The sequence below is a fragment of the Pagrus major genome, chromosome 11, assembly GCF_040436345.1.
Source record: "Pagrus major chromosome 11, Pma_NU_1.0".
NCBI lineage: Eukaryota > Metazoa > Chordata > Actinopteri > Spariformes > Sparidae > Pagrus > Pagrus major.
Window position 1 is genome coordinate 21,581,047 of NC_133225.1, and position 16,150 is coordinate 21,597,196.

The following is a 16,150-nucleotide window of genomic DNA, read 5'->3' on the forward strand; positions in this document are numbered from 1 at the left end:
CTCGTGCATTTTTGTGTGTGTGTGTGTGAGATCGAGAGAGAGACTGGGTGGGGACACATTAACACAATGTTATCATGTGTAAACATGTGGAGTTTTACTGCCCCCTAGTGTCAACATATGGACAGAGAGTTGACCAGTTATGAAAGGGCAGCTGTGTGTGTGTGTGTGTGTGTGTGTGTGTGTGGGTGTGTGATAGAGAGAGAGAGAGAGAGAGAGAGAGAGAGTGAGAGTGAGTATGTGTGAGAGAGAGGGAAGAGATGGAGCAAGATTAATTCAGATGGAGAAGCACAGAAGGGCTGTCCTTGACAAACAGAACAAGGAAAAAAGGGCAGATGGAGTTAGGTTTAGAAGAGCCGTAGAAAGCAGCAGACAGACGAGGTACAGGCTCGGTCACACTTGAAACAGCTTCCGCCAACATCGCTTCAACTCTCATTCATCAACATGTTCAAGAGTGTGCTTCCTTTGTGGCGGAAATAGTGAGTCCATCCAGTTTGAAAGGCAGGCTGAGACTGACCCGTTGTTTAGGAAATATTGATTGACTGTATCCTTGTTTACGTAACTGCGTGGTGAAAGAAAACAAGCGGCAGCAGACATACTGCATGGGTGGATGTGAGTGCAGGGACACTGATAGAGAATACAGTGTGTGATATTCATTTTAGGAATACTCTACCCATGTCTGTTCCTGTCCTGTCTACTGTTGTGTAACAGCTTGCAATCACATTGATCCCCAGCAGTTCTGGTCTGACCGCAGAACAAAGATAGATGGATGGAAACAGAGCAAAAGAAAAATATGTAAAAAAAATACAGGAAAAGATAGAAAGGAAAAACACAGAAGGTGAGTCAGAAAAAGGCAAAATTGAGAGGAATAGGAACAGAAAAACATGAGCCAGATGTGTAAAAAATGAAACAAAAAGAGAGAAAAAGGGAGTAAAAGTTTTAGTTATACAAGACACTGAATACACAGTATAGTGAAAGATTTCCGCAGTGCATGAGTGAGCAGATGGAAGATAATAGCATTTAGGCTTTCAATTTAAGGGATTTATACACAGCCGCGTTAATGACCTTGTAAGTTTGACGGGCTACATACAGTATTTACTTTATTTGTGTTTATGGTGGTGTGTGTTCACACACAGTTCCCAGTGTTCTTTAGACTGATGAGTTTGAGGAACATTATGTTCTGCCTGACACCAACACGTTTAAATTACAGATTACGACCAATATGATGCAACACACATGGACACGGAGACATTGTTCAGAGCAACTCATCGAAAAGCGCTCCAAATCATGGGAGTCAGTGTGTGAGATTCAGGGAATATAATATTCATAATTATGAATACTAAATAAACCTGACTGTTTTCATAAGTGTATAACCACAAGAAACATTGTGTTTCCGTTACCTTAGAGTAAAACTGTGGGAAAGCAGGTCTTTCCCACAGAGTCCGCCATGTTGCACCGCCATGTTTCTACAGAAGCCCAGAAGAAGTATGATATTACTGGATGATATTAAAGAGAATGTGTCAGGATTGATTTTTGCAGAAGGTACAGTATGTGTTCAAGTTAATGTTGTTTAATCTGTCTGAAACCCTCAGGATCTCAGCAACGTAAGATGATCTAAAACAAAACTAGTAAAGCAACTTATTTAAACATTCCTGTTGGACAGTCACCACATTTAACCAGAGGTCAGAGCCTGCAGCAGGTTGTAGAAAGCTGCTGGGGGACATTTTGAGGCAGAAGGAGATTCAGTATTGACAGTTGTGTCCGTCTAGTTTTGGATCAGCTTCTCTCTCCACTGGGGCTTCCTGCCATCGCTCCTTGTCGAGCCATTTCTCACGGTGGCACAGAGGCCCGATTAGGCGCAGGAGCGTCCAGGTTGAGTGGTGAAGTACAGAGCAGAGAACAATGCCAACAGACAACCTTTACTTCCTGGGCCAAGACGCAGCTACAACTCTGGACCTTTCATGTTGCCAGGCAATGGAGCCAAGCTGTCTGAGACATTTTGTTTCCTTTTCATGATGTATGAGTTTGTCTGCAGTCCCGCTCATTTGGATGCAAACATGAACTCTGATTGATTATTTTTAGTAGCTGTGGAGTTCAAACACAAATATTTTTGATTGAAAAAGAAATGTTCATGTCGAGGCTATGAAATTATTCAGAATGATCTTGAGAGCAAGTTTTGGTGATGAGACTACACTGAGAAAGAGGAGATCATCGTGTTTCACCTCTTCTGATCGACTTTAAACACTCTCCAGGTAAGATTTCTTTCCTGATTCAACACTATCAAAGCAACTGCGACGGAGAGGAAAATTCAGCAAATCCTGCAGCTTATCACCGCCACTGTTTCTAAGCACGACTCTTAGTTTTAAACAGCAGCATATTCAGGGAGAAACAGCAGCAACATTAAGCTGCTTTGTTCTTTCATAAGGCAGGATTTGGGAGGTTCGGGGTTGGATTTTCCATGAAAGCTGTAAATTCCTTTCCTGCGGGATGTAAAATAACATTTCATTAGAGCAGAGAGGACAAGAACTGTGAGTGGCATTTCTAAACTGTTTCAAATGGTAAGCAGGGCTTCTGTGGCTGTAATGGACATGTTGTTTTGTAGCCTAAAAAAAACATGAAACTATAAATACATCTTCGTGGTGGAACCATTAAATCCAGGCAATGGAAGACACAAACATGTTTGGCTTTCAAGACAAAAGGAGGACTATAACTGCATTCTGTCAATTAAGGTCTCATCAGTTGCCTCCTCGTTCACCTGCTGCAACCTGAATCTAATTCAGCTGGGATGTGAGAACATTTGACGTTCTCAAGAAACTGTCAATTACTTGTCTAAAGGAAGTGAAAGTCCCACAGTCAGTAATATTTTTTAAGAACGATGTTCAAGGTTCAACAATGACATAAAATGTCCACAAAAAGAAGGGATGAACGAGTGCACCATTATCTGAATTTGTATCCGTATCTATTCACTCAGCTAAAATTGTCTGTGTAAACACCTGTACTCAGAATGGGTGGGGCTTATACCCAGAGTAGGCGTGGCTATTAGGAAGTTGCTAATTTATAACAGAGATTGATACAGGTTGATCAGAAGTTGCTATATTTATTAATTATTTGAAAACTATGTACAAAACAGCTTGAGACTTGAGCTTCAGATCAATGTCTATGATCGCAAGAGTAAGAGAGTCCTTTACAGGAGTGTTTTAGAAACTTGAATGACTAAACTTCAGTCAGCTACCCAATGAGGATTTTCCTTCATCAAGAGTACGGATATTGATACATTATACTTACTCATAATAACTCGCTCAACCCTAAAAGAACAAGCAGTTTATTCTCATTTTTGACTGGAACTGAACGTTGCCATTTACTCCTTGCTAAAATACTAATAATTATTAATCAGTCATCAGATTTGTTGTAATCATTTTCTAATGATTAATTAGTCATGTAAGCAAGTAAACAACTTATTATTTCAACATTTATGCAAAGTTCGATCAATGTGTTCTAGTTCTAGATCCACCTTCATTAGGGCTTCAATTATTTCCCTGATTAATCAATTAGTTCTTTGGTCTAATGTCAGAAAATGGTGAAAAATGATGATCAGCGTTTCCCTAAACCCAAGATGACATCCTCAAGTGTCTTGTTTCGACCAAAACCCAAAGATACTTAGTTAACCAGAATCCAGACACATTTAAAAAACTGATCTGAAAATCTTAAAAAAAGAAAACTAGTTAACTGACTAATAAATTATCAAAATAGTTGGTAATTCATGCAATGGTTGACAACTAATCAATTAATCTTTGCAGCTCTAACCAACACAGGCTCGGAGGCTGAATAATTACTTCATTGGAGTCACCCAAGGACAGGTTTAAAAGTCCATGAGGCATCAGGGTTTTCTGCTCACTTGCCAACGGCACTTCTTCCTGTGCACATCTCCTCACTTATCCCCCGCTTTGGCCTTGCTTTTGTTTTGTATTCACATCACTGCATTGATGAGCCAAACTTTATTTGTACGTTTGGTAATGATCCATCCTAAGTGTATTTAATCCACTTCTGCCACTTAGCAAAACAATTCACCCATTTTTTTAAAACAAGCCTTTACAAGCATGTATTTAGCTAACAAGGCCAAATTAAAGTAGCAGCTGTTGTCTGCAGTTAAAAAAAGACAGTCCCATCATGATTCAGGCATTGCACATCTCTGCATCATTTACAACCCTTATGATGAGAGTTATTAAGATTGTATATCCAAGGTCGCCTCATAAATCAAGTTTTATTTTCTCCCAAGAAAAAAAATCTACAGCTACACTCTGTAATTTTTAAACCGTTCCCCATCTTATTCTGAATTTTAATTTGGAACCAACAGAAAAATCTAATCAAAATTAACTAAATCTTTCTGCAGATCAGCTGTGTTTGCCAACTGCTCCTCAACACCTGAAGCCTCTGTATAGCATAAAATGAGCTCTGGAGTCAAAATGTAACCGGCTGGAAGGAGGGCAGGAGTGTCAGTACATTTACTGCCTCATGGCGCAATCCAAGTGTAATATACAGGGTGAAACTGACTTGCTTTTAGGGCTTATTCCTGTTTTTATTTTGCAGGTTTCACCTTGTCATGCTTTGTTTCCTGTCCATCTCTTTCCCTCCTTTTGTGATTGCCCTAATCTGTTTCACCTGTCCCTGATCATCAGCCCCTGTGGATTTAGTCAGTGTGTTTCCCTCTTTCAGTTGTCAGTTTGTCTGTTTTGCCCCTCATGTTCCCAACGCCTCATTGCTTTGAGTTTAGTTTTTGTACTTCCTTAGTTCTTGGATTTGTCCCTGCATGCTTCCTCTCTTTTTGTTGCCTGCCAGTTTTGTTCCATGAATTTCAGCTTTATTTTATTAAAGCTCAGTTTTTGTTTTTTTCAACCTGTCTTGCTGTCTTGCATTTGGGTCATTTTTTGCTAGCCTGACAATTCACTGTTTTTCTTTATCAGTCCCTACTTAGTTGGACAATGGACACTACAATTACAGACTGAAAGTGTCTGCTCGGTGCAGAGTCGCTCGAGTCAGATTTCACTTATCACGTGAACAAATTAAGGAGGGGGTAGGTGGGTAAGGTAGATGAACAAGAGAAATCACTAGAAGCAACGCTACTGTGAAGCCATCAATACCACGACGTGGAGTGGAATCAATCTGGCAGCCAGTGCAGAGAAGACCAGGGCTTCTGAGCTGGTGCTGACGAGTAGATGGGCTGTAGGTGTGTGTGAGCAGCAGGAGCTCCAGCCAATCACCCAGCCTCTGCAAGACAACTCAGAGAAACACAGACCATATCCAAAACACAAAACACTGAGAAAATACTACAAAGAGTCCATAATGTGCATAATGCATAAGGCGCCTACCTGGTAATGCTGGTGGTGGATTTCCGCAGGCGCAAACAACCCTGCACACAGGTGAACATCCTGGGAACGGACATTGAGATGGTGACGTCTTACAAGTACCTGGGAGCTCACCTGAACAATAAACTGGACTGGACTCATCACACTGCAGCAACATACAAGAAAGGTCAGAGCAGACTCCATCTGCTGAGGAAGCTCAGGTCCTTTGGAGTGCAGGGGGCACTCCTGACAACTTTCTATGACTCTGTGGTGGCATCAGCCATTTTCTATGGAGTAGTCTGCTGGAGCAGCAGCATCTCGGCAGCAGATAGGAAGAGACTTGATAAACTTATCAAGAAGGCCAGCTCCATCCTGGGATGCCCTCTTGACCCAGTGCAGGTGGTGGGAGAGAGCAGGATGATGGACAAGCTGTCATCGCTGCTGGTGAAGGAGTCCCACCCCCTGCAGGTCACTATCACCGCACTGGTCAGCTCCTTCAGCGACAGGTTGATACACCCCAAGTGTGTGAAGGAGAGGTATCGCAGGTCCTTCCTTCCTGCTGCTGTTAGACTGTACAACCAGCACTGCTCCCAGTAGACCTCACATGTGCACTGTGCAATACAAAACTCTACACATATCCACACACTTTCTGGTTTGCACTAATTGGACAATTTTTATTACCCATATTTATTATTTATTGTTTGTAAATAAAAATACCAAACTGTTTATACTTACACTGTTCATATTATAAATACTATGTCATATTGTAAATACTAAGTTCATATTGTAAATACTATGTATATACGAGTTAATTCTATTTCTTATCTCTTATCTCTTATTATATTGTTTATTTTTTACTTTTTATTATTGTTTAAGTGTGATACTGTCCTTTGGCTGCTGTGACTAAGGAATTTTCCCATTTGCGGGACAAATAAAGGATTTGTGATTCTGATAATCATGACAGCTTTATACTAACAGTCTACATCTGCTGAGTCACACTAACTGACAATAGCAGAAGATTTTCTGTCAAAGAGCAAAAGCGCCTACCTGGTAATGCCTCATATTCAAACCCAATGCTAATAGGAACCTGATAATGTTAATGAGGGAAAAGGAGTTGGTTACCTTACTGAGAAGTTGGAGCCTATCACCTGCAGCTCTTCATCTAAAAGCTTCTTCTTGTTCCATTACTTCCATTGACTATGTGTAAAACTATTCCCTGACAAATTCAAACTGATACACCGTCTATATATGCTGACAATGACCACTGTCTTTTTGTGTAAATGCATTTTTTGATGAATGATAAAAGTAAGGTCTAAAGTCACGAACAAACAAACACATTTCATTTCCTGTGATTAGTTCATCATAAAATTCAACTTGTGTTTCAACCGGTAAATGCTTTTGATTTGAAGCTGTAGAAAATATTCAGTTTGCATCGGCAGTAAATTAATACAGCTCTCTATAGAAGGTGAGTTGTCATCGACGTATATATTTTCAGATTTATTTTCTTGTTAATTGCCAGGTGTTATCTGTAACCCCATTGTTGTCACAAGTTTATTAACCGATGGTAAGATTTCCTCACCATGGCATCCCTAGTGTGATCTGGCAAAATGCCAGAGGAGACAAGAAATGGCATTGGAAGGATTGTAAACATAATGTGATGGAACTAACAGACAGAAGTTCACAAAGTTGTAAATTATACCGTTATAATAACATTTTACTGTCATTAACTTCTGTCACTGCCCTTACACTCCAAACTGCATCCCTTCTTATCTACTGCTTGCTTTATTTTGCGATGCAGTTAAACATATACAGCTCTCATTATTGTTACTATGAGAGCTCTATTAGACAGATATCTTTAGTATGTGGAGGCCACTGGAGTTCACTGAACTCACTGTCATGGTCATGAAACCAGCTTGAGATGAAATGTGCTTTGTGACATGGCACATTATTCTGCTGGAAGTAGACATGTCAAGATGTGCAGATTGTGGCCATTAAGGGACGCACATGGTCAGCAGCAACACTATGGCATTTAAACCAGGCTTAATTGGTGTTAAGGGGCCTAATGTGTGCCAAGAAGATATTCCCCATCCCAAATTCTAACCCTGCCATCTGCATGTTGCAGAAATTGAGATTCTTCACACCAGGCAATGTTTTTCCATCTTCAGCTGTCCATTTAGTGAGCTTCTACATCAGCTTACTGTTAACATGAATCATTCCGCAGTCACTTAAATCACAATTCTTCCACATTCTGATGTTTGGTCTGAACATCAAATAAACTTCTTGACGATGTTTGCGTGTTGTCATGCATGGAGCTGCCATCATATTGCAATGTTGCTACAGTCCTGCCACTGTTTGAATGCTATTCTACAAATTAAAAGTTGAGGCGGCAACACACAAAGAATTGTCGCAATGGTGAATGTGGTGAAGATGACTCTGAGTGAGCAAACAAGGATGTGAACAATGCAGAATTAAAAGTGTTTAAAACTGCTTTGTAAGCATTTTTAAAACAGAAATGCATATCATGTCTGTTAGACCTCTATGATACAGGTAAAAAGTAAGTTACAATGAACTACTTGTTCACAATAAAACGTCACATGGCACTTTTTTTTAAAAAAAACAGCAGGTGAAAATATTTGCTTGCAACCTTGCTGCAGTGATGTAGAAGTGTACTGGAGGTGTACTGTGTCGGTACACTGACATCACTGTTGGGTGCGGTTATGGGTGCAATAACAAACTCAAGTGTCAGGTTCAAATCAAACTACAACACAGAGGACCAGAGAATGAGGTCATATCCTGAAATACTGACACTGAAGTAAGTGTTTCCCAATTCCAGACTCCGATAAGCGGTAAATGCATACACAACTTACTGCAGCTGCTTTAGACAATGCCCTGTGGTGCCACGTCTTGTTTCAGAGGCATCACAGAAGTCCATCTTTGACGGAAGCAGACAGAAGTTGCATCAAGCTGCACAGAGCAGACTAAGCCAGGCAGGAAGTCAACATAGGAACAGCATAGAGCATGTCATCAGTTTTCAAAACCAAAAATCCTGAGCTGACTCAGGATCTACAGGACAAAAACATCTGAAATATTAATAAAACAAACTTAAAACAGGGAAACAACGAAAAAATGTAATTACGTAGCCTTCTCAACCACAGTGGAAGCACAAAAATCAAGTACAAATTACATAATAAACTAAATCTGCGCAATTCAACAACATTAGGCCAGCATGACGCTGCTCTGCTGAAACGCTCCCGGTGGGATATGAAGCTGCGTGGAGGACTGAACAAAACTGCGTCGCACACCTGAGGTCACAGAGCAGTGCCATGTTGTGACTGTCAAGTGGTGTTCTCGAGCTGAGCCACAACTGTACACACATCTGCAGTCTGATTAGACAGACAGCACATCGACTGGACTGAAGCACAGAATTGTAATCAATATTTACAGACATAAAACGTTTAAAGAAAACTCTTTAGGATTGAGAGACATTTGTGTTGAAAGCCGCCTTTTCTTGCAGACGGACTGCCTCACTTTCTGTTCTGTGTGCCACCCACTGCAGAAGACGACAAGCAGTGTCTTACTCTACAGCTGGGAGGGACAACCAGCCAATTACATCTTCTTCCCCTCTTAAGTCCATTAATCACCTCATTACAAAGGCCTCCCTTCCCTTAAAGGAGAGTTCTGTCCCGCTATAACGCTTTATCACATTAGTGCTTAATTAAGAATTATGTCCTAGCATCTTGGTTTTAATTATGTGAATGCCCGGCTCCATTTGTAAAGTAACCGTGTGGTGACATGCAGCAGCAGCAGCAGCAGCAGCCACCACTGCAGGAAGGACGGTGAGAGGAAAATGGGCTGTGGCCTTTTGTTGAAGTAATGAATTTAGCTTTAATGATGGAGGAGTAGAGGGCAGAGCTTCCAGGCGATGTGGAGGAGTGGACATCGATGCGCTCACAAGCAAAGGTGGGTTGTGAGGTAAGTGTACGTCACCTTACTACGAGACCGAAGCTGAATAGATGGACTTTCATTTGCTGACATAAACACCTGTGATATTGTCAGCACGATACGAGGACTGTCGCTGTTCATGGCTCCTTCATCTTTCTCACATCGGCATGTTCGTTCTGAAGAGGGAGGATGAGAGCTGTTATTGACAGGCAGGCTGAGGAGCCGGCTGCATCTTTGTTGTAAAGAAGGTTCAGTCCCTCGACATTACTCCTGTTGAACTTTGTTTCCCTGCAGCAAACACTCAGAAATGTATTCGCTGTGGATTAACTTGGCAGACAGAAGAGCAGCAGCAGCAGCAGCAGCAGCAGCAGCAATAAGCCGACTAATATCTCTTCATTCATACAGTAGAGGTTGTGTCCAGTGAGAGCTGCTCACTTCTTTGCATGGGCGCCTTGTGAACAAAAGCATTAAAACTTACAAAACTGCAAATACAGGAATATAAGTATTAAATGGTACAAATGACTCAAACTAGCATTAAATAAAATGCAGACTCACAGGTACAGGTTAAAAAGCCTAGTTGAGCCTAAAATTAAAAGTGTTGAAGTTTGCTTTGCTTTGCTGAATAAGTAAAGATTGTGGGGGAAAAAGGCCTTCTTAATCATCGTAGTAAGATATCAATTGTTGACTTCAGACATGACTGTTGTTCCTGTTTCGATGCTGATTGTTTCAGTTTAGTTGTCTTCAGGTTTCTGTTTGAGCTGTTGTTTTGGTGCCAGAAACTGGGGCTGTGTGTTTGCGCGAATCTGATGAGGATTAGTAACTGTCATCAGAACACTAATAGAACTTCAACACAAAGAGAGAAGATGATGCATGACAGCGCTCCATTTTCACAGAGAAATGACAACACAGAGTCTCTTAAAGTTGAAGTCTGGTCTAAACCTTTCATATGTTCTTCCTGATGTAAGTTTTAGGATTCCTCATTGGAAACATAAACAAAAAGCTTTTTTTAGTTTGAGGAGTTAGAAGAACCCAGGAGGAACACCTCACTCAGAGATTGCAGCAGAGAGCAGGACGTGTTTTGTTACTTTCAATCAGCCAGAACAATAAAAGGTTTCTATCTGAAGGGGAGCTGAACTGAAGTTGGGGTGCTGTGATAACGATAAGGAAGAGCCGAGGAGGGAGGGCTGGTGAGGACATGTCAGTGCAGTGAGGGGTGGTTTATCCCGTGGTGCATTTCTGTCAGATGTTTAAGGAGGGATAGCCAATCAGATACGGTGAAGGTTGATGTCTCCATTTTCAGCTTCTGCGCTGCCGGCTCATCATCTGTTGCATCAGCGCTGCAGATGTAGCTCTCTGCGCAGATTGATGCTCACGGCCGTTTGATAACAGCTCGGGTGAATCGATTCACGTATGGATCGGATGTTTCGTTTTGCAAAATGAGATCTGCCATTTGAATGAGATGTCACCTGTGCTTTCAAAATGATGGATTTGCCCCTATTTTACACTGTTAATACATCAAACATGGTGATAGCCTGTGTGTGTGTGTGTGTGTGTGTGTGTGTGTGTGTGTGTGTGTGTGTGTGTGTGTGTGTGTGTGTGTGTCGACATGAAGGATGATGAAAAGTAATTTTTCTTTCTGAAATGAGATTTTGACACCTACTTTAAGGTAAAACTGAGACATTATGGTTCATTTTTAAAGATAGGAACCTGCTGAAGTCCTTTTTTTGGGAAAAATCCCTCATACAGACAGCGAGTCTTTAATGTTTCAGAGATACTAAATAATGAATTATATAATGGTTGTTGTAATAGGATGTAATTGTAATAGGGCTCTTCCTGCGTGCAACATGTGTCTGCGCGTGTGAAAAAATGAAGACCGTAGTTGATGAATACACATCTTGATTTTTTTTCTTCTTTTTTTTTTCTTTTGTGGGAGCCGCTTAAGAAACAGATTAGTCCGTATTGGCCCCTAATAAATATTGACCCCGCTATTTCTGGATAAAGACATTTTGAAGGTGAATAAGCTAAACAAGATTAACAGATGTGTGCAGGGCTGCCGACAGAGGGGGAACACAGCTGCCGGCCTGTCTCTGCTGGCAGAGCATGCTACCTGCTTGAAGGGCATGTCTTGAGGCGTGTCTTGAGTCGATGACATTTTCTTATCGCATTGTGAAACGGTTATTAACCAACTTCTGTTCTTATTGTGGATTTCTATGCTGTTGTAACGATTTGCTTGTCATTTACTGCTTATTGCTTGGAAAACGGAGACGGGATAAAGACATGGATCTAGAAGAGGAAGCTATTACTCGATGTTTGAAGGCATTGGCACCAGAAAGAAGAAGCGCCATTTTGCTTGCTTACAGGAATAGCCTCCTTCTTTGAATAGTATGTATACAATCTTGTTTGTTATATCCATTAAAAGTATCTCTATCTATGTAGCAAATTTGGTTATCGTATCTATGTAAACTAAATTACATAGCAGTTCATTTCATCTTTTGTTTCTTTTCGGTTTTAGAAAGCGTTGCCGAAAAGCACCACTCAGTTGAAGCACAGTTAGGCCATCTGAATGGCGGGAGATCATCGTGGCAGAATTCACCGCAGATGAGTGGCTAACTTATTTTCCACATGTCCAAAAAAACTTGTGGAGTTTCCTTCCCACAAAGTTGGACAAGCGATGACATAAAAGGGACACTGCTTTCCGTACGTGTGTGCCGGTCCAAAAACAGGCACTTGTCCAGTGCCTTGAGTGTTGGTGTGTAAAGAACTTGCGGAGGAGCAAGTGGTGTTTTTCCAGCTGGTGATACATTATGGGATGTGGGAAATAGCTATCCATGGCGTTATGTTAGTAGCATTTCATGAAGCCTCAAGCAGATATAAGGACCAGACTAAAGGGGTCTGATGAACTTGCTTCTTTCTAAATCCTCACCACCAGATTTTTTTCATTCCTAAATTTGTATTCATCATATTCGTCCGAGAATTCCTTGAGGCAATTAAAATAGACTTCAGAGTTCCCTCTGGAGCCACAAAAGGCTTTACACAACTTTTTTCACTTATGCAGTCATACTCCCTAAGTCCTGCAGACAGACTTTGTAAAATTGGTGGCGTTCCCCTTTAATTAGTTCCTTCGAAATAATTAGTTTGCGTGCACAAACTTTCAATCTATATTTGATTCAGTGCCTCAAATGACTCATGGAGGTATTGCAGCAGTAGAAACTGAAGAGCTCAGACAGCTTAATGCACTGCAAATGGAAACAAACACTAAAGATCTTCAACCTTAAATTAGACGACAAATAAGCTCACATGGTGGGAAGCACCCAAAATATTAGCAACAGGGTGGCAGCTTTATTCAAGTTTGGAGGTGCTGAGTTTAAACATTCAAATTGATCAACATTTGTCGTGTTTTTGTCATTACTCTTTTTCTCATCCATTTATGATGCTGCGTTTGATGCTCTGAGCGTTCTTCATGGGGTCTTTCTTGACCAACTCGGGCTGCTTGGTGCACACATGCTGCTGTGTAATTCGGTGCAAAATAAAAGAGGTAGCTGTCGGGTCTGAGGCAATCTACATTTCTGTGTAGTCCGCCATCATCGGGTGAGCACGCTATTTCAGGTGTAATTTTCCTGAATAAAACACATTTTGGCCAGACCTCTAACTGCTCCAGATGAGCAGCTAAGTCATCACTAGATCAGGGTACAGTCGGAAAATAACACTGTGGCCTGTGTCGAAAATAAATATCCAGTTGTGTGTGTTACAAAATGTCTGGCTCTACTTTTGCCAGAGAAGACATGAGTGTCATCCAGTAATGTGCTGAGTGGCCACTTAAAAAAGTGCAAGCATACTTATCTGCTAAAATTATGCCGTAGCTTCTTGTACTTTTGCCACTGAAGCCTTGTTTACACATTGACTGCAGGTCACTACAATGTGATGCTCTATTACACCCTGTAGGGTTGTTTTACATACTGGCCTGAGGCCGGCAGCAAGTTAATGAATTACAGGCTTTTAAAACCAGACGAAATCCAGGAGATAGAAAGTGAATAAAGAATAATAGGCGGCAATAACAGCAACCAGGCGAGAAACCTTTAGACAGGTATACTGATCAAATTAAATTGTTCAACAAAGCATTTTTTTTTATGCTGCACAGTTGATGCTCTGGCGCCCTCTGTTGGCCAGCAGCCTCTCACTAAAGCTATGAAGGATGGAGAGATTTTCTCCTCTGCTGACTCAGCCAACAATTAATCAAATGAGGTTATTTGGTTTCATTGAGAAGAGAGCGACTCTTGACGAAGTAACAAATATGTTCTTTTTTAATTCTCTGGTTGTTAATGTTGACCCTGGCTCTCTCTCACACAAACACACACCAACATAATTTTCTCTGACGCTGATTTAATTCAGTTTTATTCAAATTAAATTCCTCCACCGGCGGCGCAGGTGTGGCGAGCGAGCAGAGGAGGATAATTAGTGGCATTAAAGTGTTCCCTTTCCCTCTGCATCTTGACTTTTTTAATTATGGGGGAGAAATCTCTCTTCCTACTCTCTCGCACGCTGACAAACACACAGGCACACACAGCCAGACAGGCACATACACATCGAAACATGAAGATAGGGGCGCACAAACACACACACACACACACACACACACACAAATGTTAATGCAAACACATCAGACAGACACACATACGTACATGTCACATCAGGGTTCACCATCATAACTGATCTGGTGTTGTGTTTCTATTAATTAGGCCACTTTTCAGAATTGATGTTACTTCAGCTGCAAACCAAGACGAACAATTAAATAAGAACTGAACCCAAAGCAGCTGCAATTCATCTCAACGCCACTCTGAAGAGGAAGAAATGCAACAATCGCCATCGATCACCCCACCTTTAACAGTTCAGAAGAGTCTGTCTGTCCATCTGTTAATATCCTCAGCAAGTTGAATTCATGTTAACATTTACAAGCTTAGAAAAGTAGATGAATTGCTGATGCTCATTTGTCTGTAGACAATACAATTTCTTCATTACTAATTTTTAAAGATTTTTTTCAACTGAATTATTCATATTTTCAATGATTTACAGGTGTAGACGGATTAAGAAACAGTGTAAAAGACACAAACATGAGTTGTGCTAAAATCCCTTCACATGTATGGGTTTATAAATGAAAGTCAAACGTATAGCTGAGTTTGTGCTGGAAAAGAAGATATCACGCATGTCGAGAAAGGACTGTTTAAAAGACAGTTGTCTTTGCAAAACAAAAATGAATGCATGAAAAGTTGGCATAAGTTAACTTCTGTGGTTCGGTGCAAGAATTTGTTTGGAAATGAATTCTTGTTGTCAGGTCCTTCAGAAACTCCAAACTCCTCTCCAACTGCAACATCTAACCTCTCGAATTTCTCTTCAGCCCTCTGGAGTACAGGCTCAAAGTGTGCAGATACTTTCCTTCTCCGTACTCGGTGGCTAATAAAAATTGTCTGTGTGGGTTTGCACTGAGGAAAACCTCAGTCTAAATCTTGCCGACAGCCCATCATGCAGCATCTGTACCTGACATTAGTTTTGTACAGTACTTGTACAGAAACATCAAAACCACTGCAATACATCTTTTTAAAAGCCCACTTCCTAAACGAGCTATCTACTGTTTCACATACCTGTCTCTCACCCCATCTATGTACCTGTCAGTATCTTCTTGTTCTCTGTCAACTCAACCCTCTACAGCCTCCTCCCCTCTCTGTCCTCTGGCTTTCTCATTCTCACCTTGTGGCAGCCGAGCTCTCGCTGCATAATTACCCTCAGCTTAGCAATCACGCGCTTCCCAGGCTACTCCCTGGATGCACAGAGACGAGGTCGCTTGAGAACCTATGCTCCTGCTCACGACAGGAAATAGCAGTCATTAGGCAGGTAGAGGGAGTAAGACCCACCATGTAGCTGAGCGTTCACACATGCTGAACCGAAGTGTGACTTCTTGGCTTTATGACCTTGAAGAGTTATTAAGTTTGCTTCTCAAGAGATCTCCAAGCCCTCAGATCAGATTTCCATGGAAATTCACGGATAGATGGGAGTAACGCAGCTGAATAAAAGTTGGATAGAACCTCCACCAAAATCCAGCCAGACATAACCATATCCTAACTTTGATCTAATCATGTACCCTACATTTTTTTAATTTGTAATGATGGCTTCCAGCTCACATTGTAGCCACGAGATCCCCCTTATAGGCTTAGGGCTGAAAGGACATCAAGGGACATAATATAATTAAAGGTGCAATACGTAAGAATTAGCCACCTTGAATTAATACTCCCAACAAAAAGGGGCAACACATATCAACAAAATAACTGTCATCCATTTATACATCCATGAGTGTAGCTTCTGTTAGCTTGTTAGCTCAGTTAGCCATGCAGCTAGCTGGACTACCAGGGGAATGTTGGTGTTTGCAGCGCTAGCAGGAGCTTTGGACAGCTGGGAGAAATAGGTTTTCAGGCCTGGGGCTAGCTGGTGAGCATGCTAACTTCAGTAGATATCTCTTCAACACATTACAAGGACATCTATGACATAATGTCAAAATTGTTATTTCTATACATTCTATTGATAATGTCACTTATTTTTTAAAATGTTTTTAACTAAAATTCTTATTATTCTTATATATTGCACCTTTTTAAATGAAAAACGTAGAGATATGGTGGATCATTTTGGTGTACATCAGTCAACCCAGTCACCAGAATAAATGTTGGCAATGTACATTTCTGCAAACCACATCTGTTCTCACTTCAATTTTCTTTAGGTTCAGTTTTCTTTGGGTATGGGCACAAAAACCACTTGGTTAGGGTTAGGAAAAGATCTTGTTTTGGCTGAAAATACCTGGTTTCGTCGCCACAAACACATCTCAA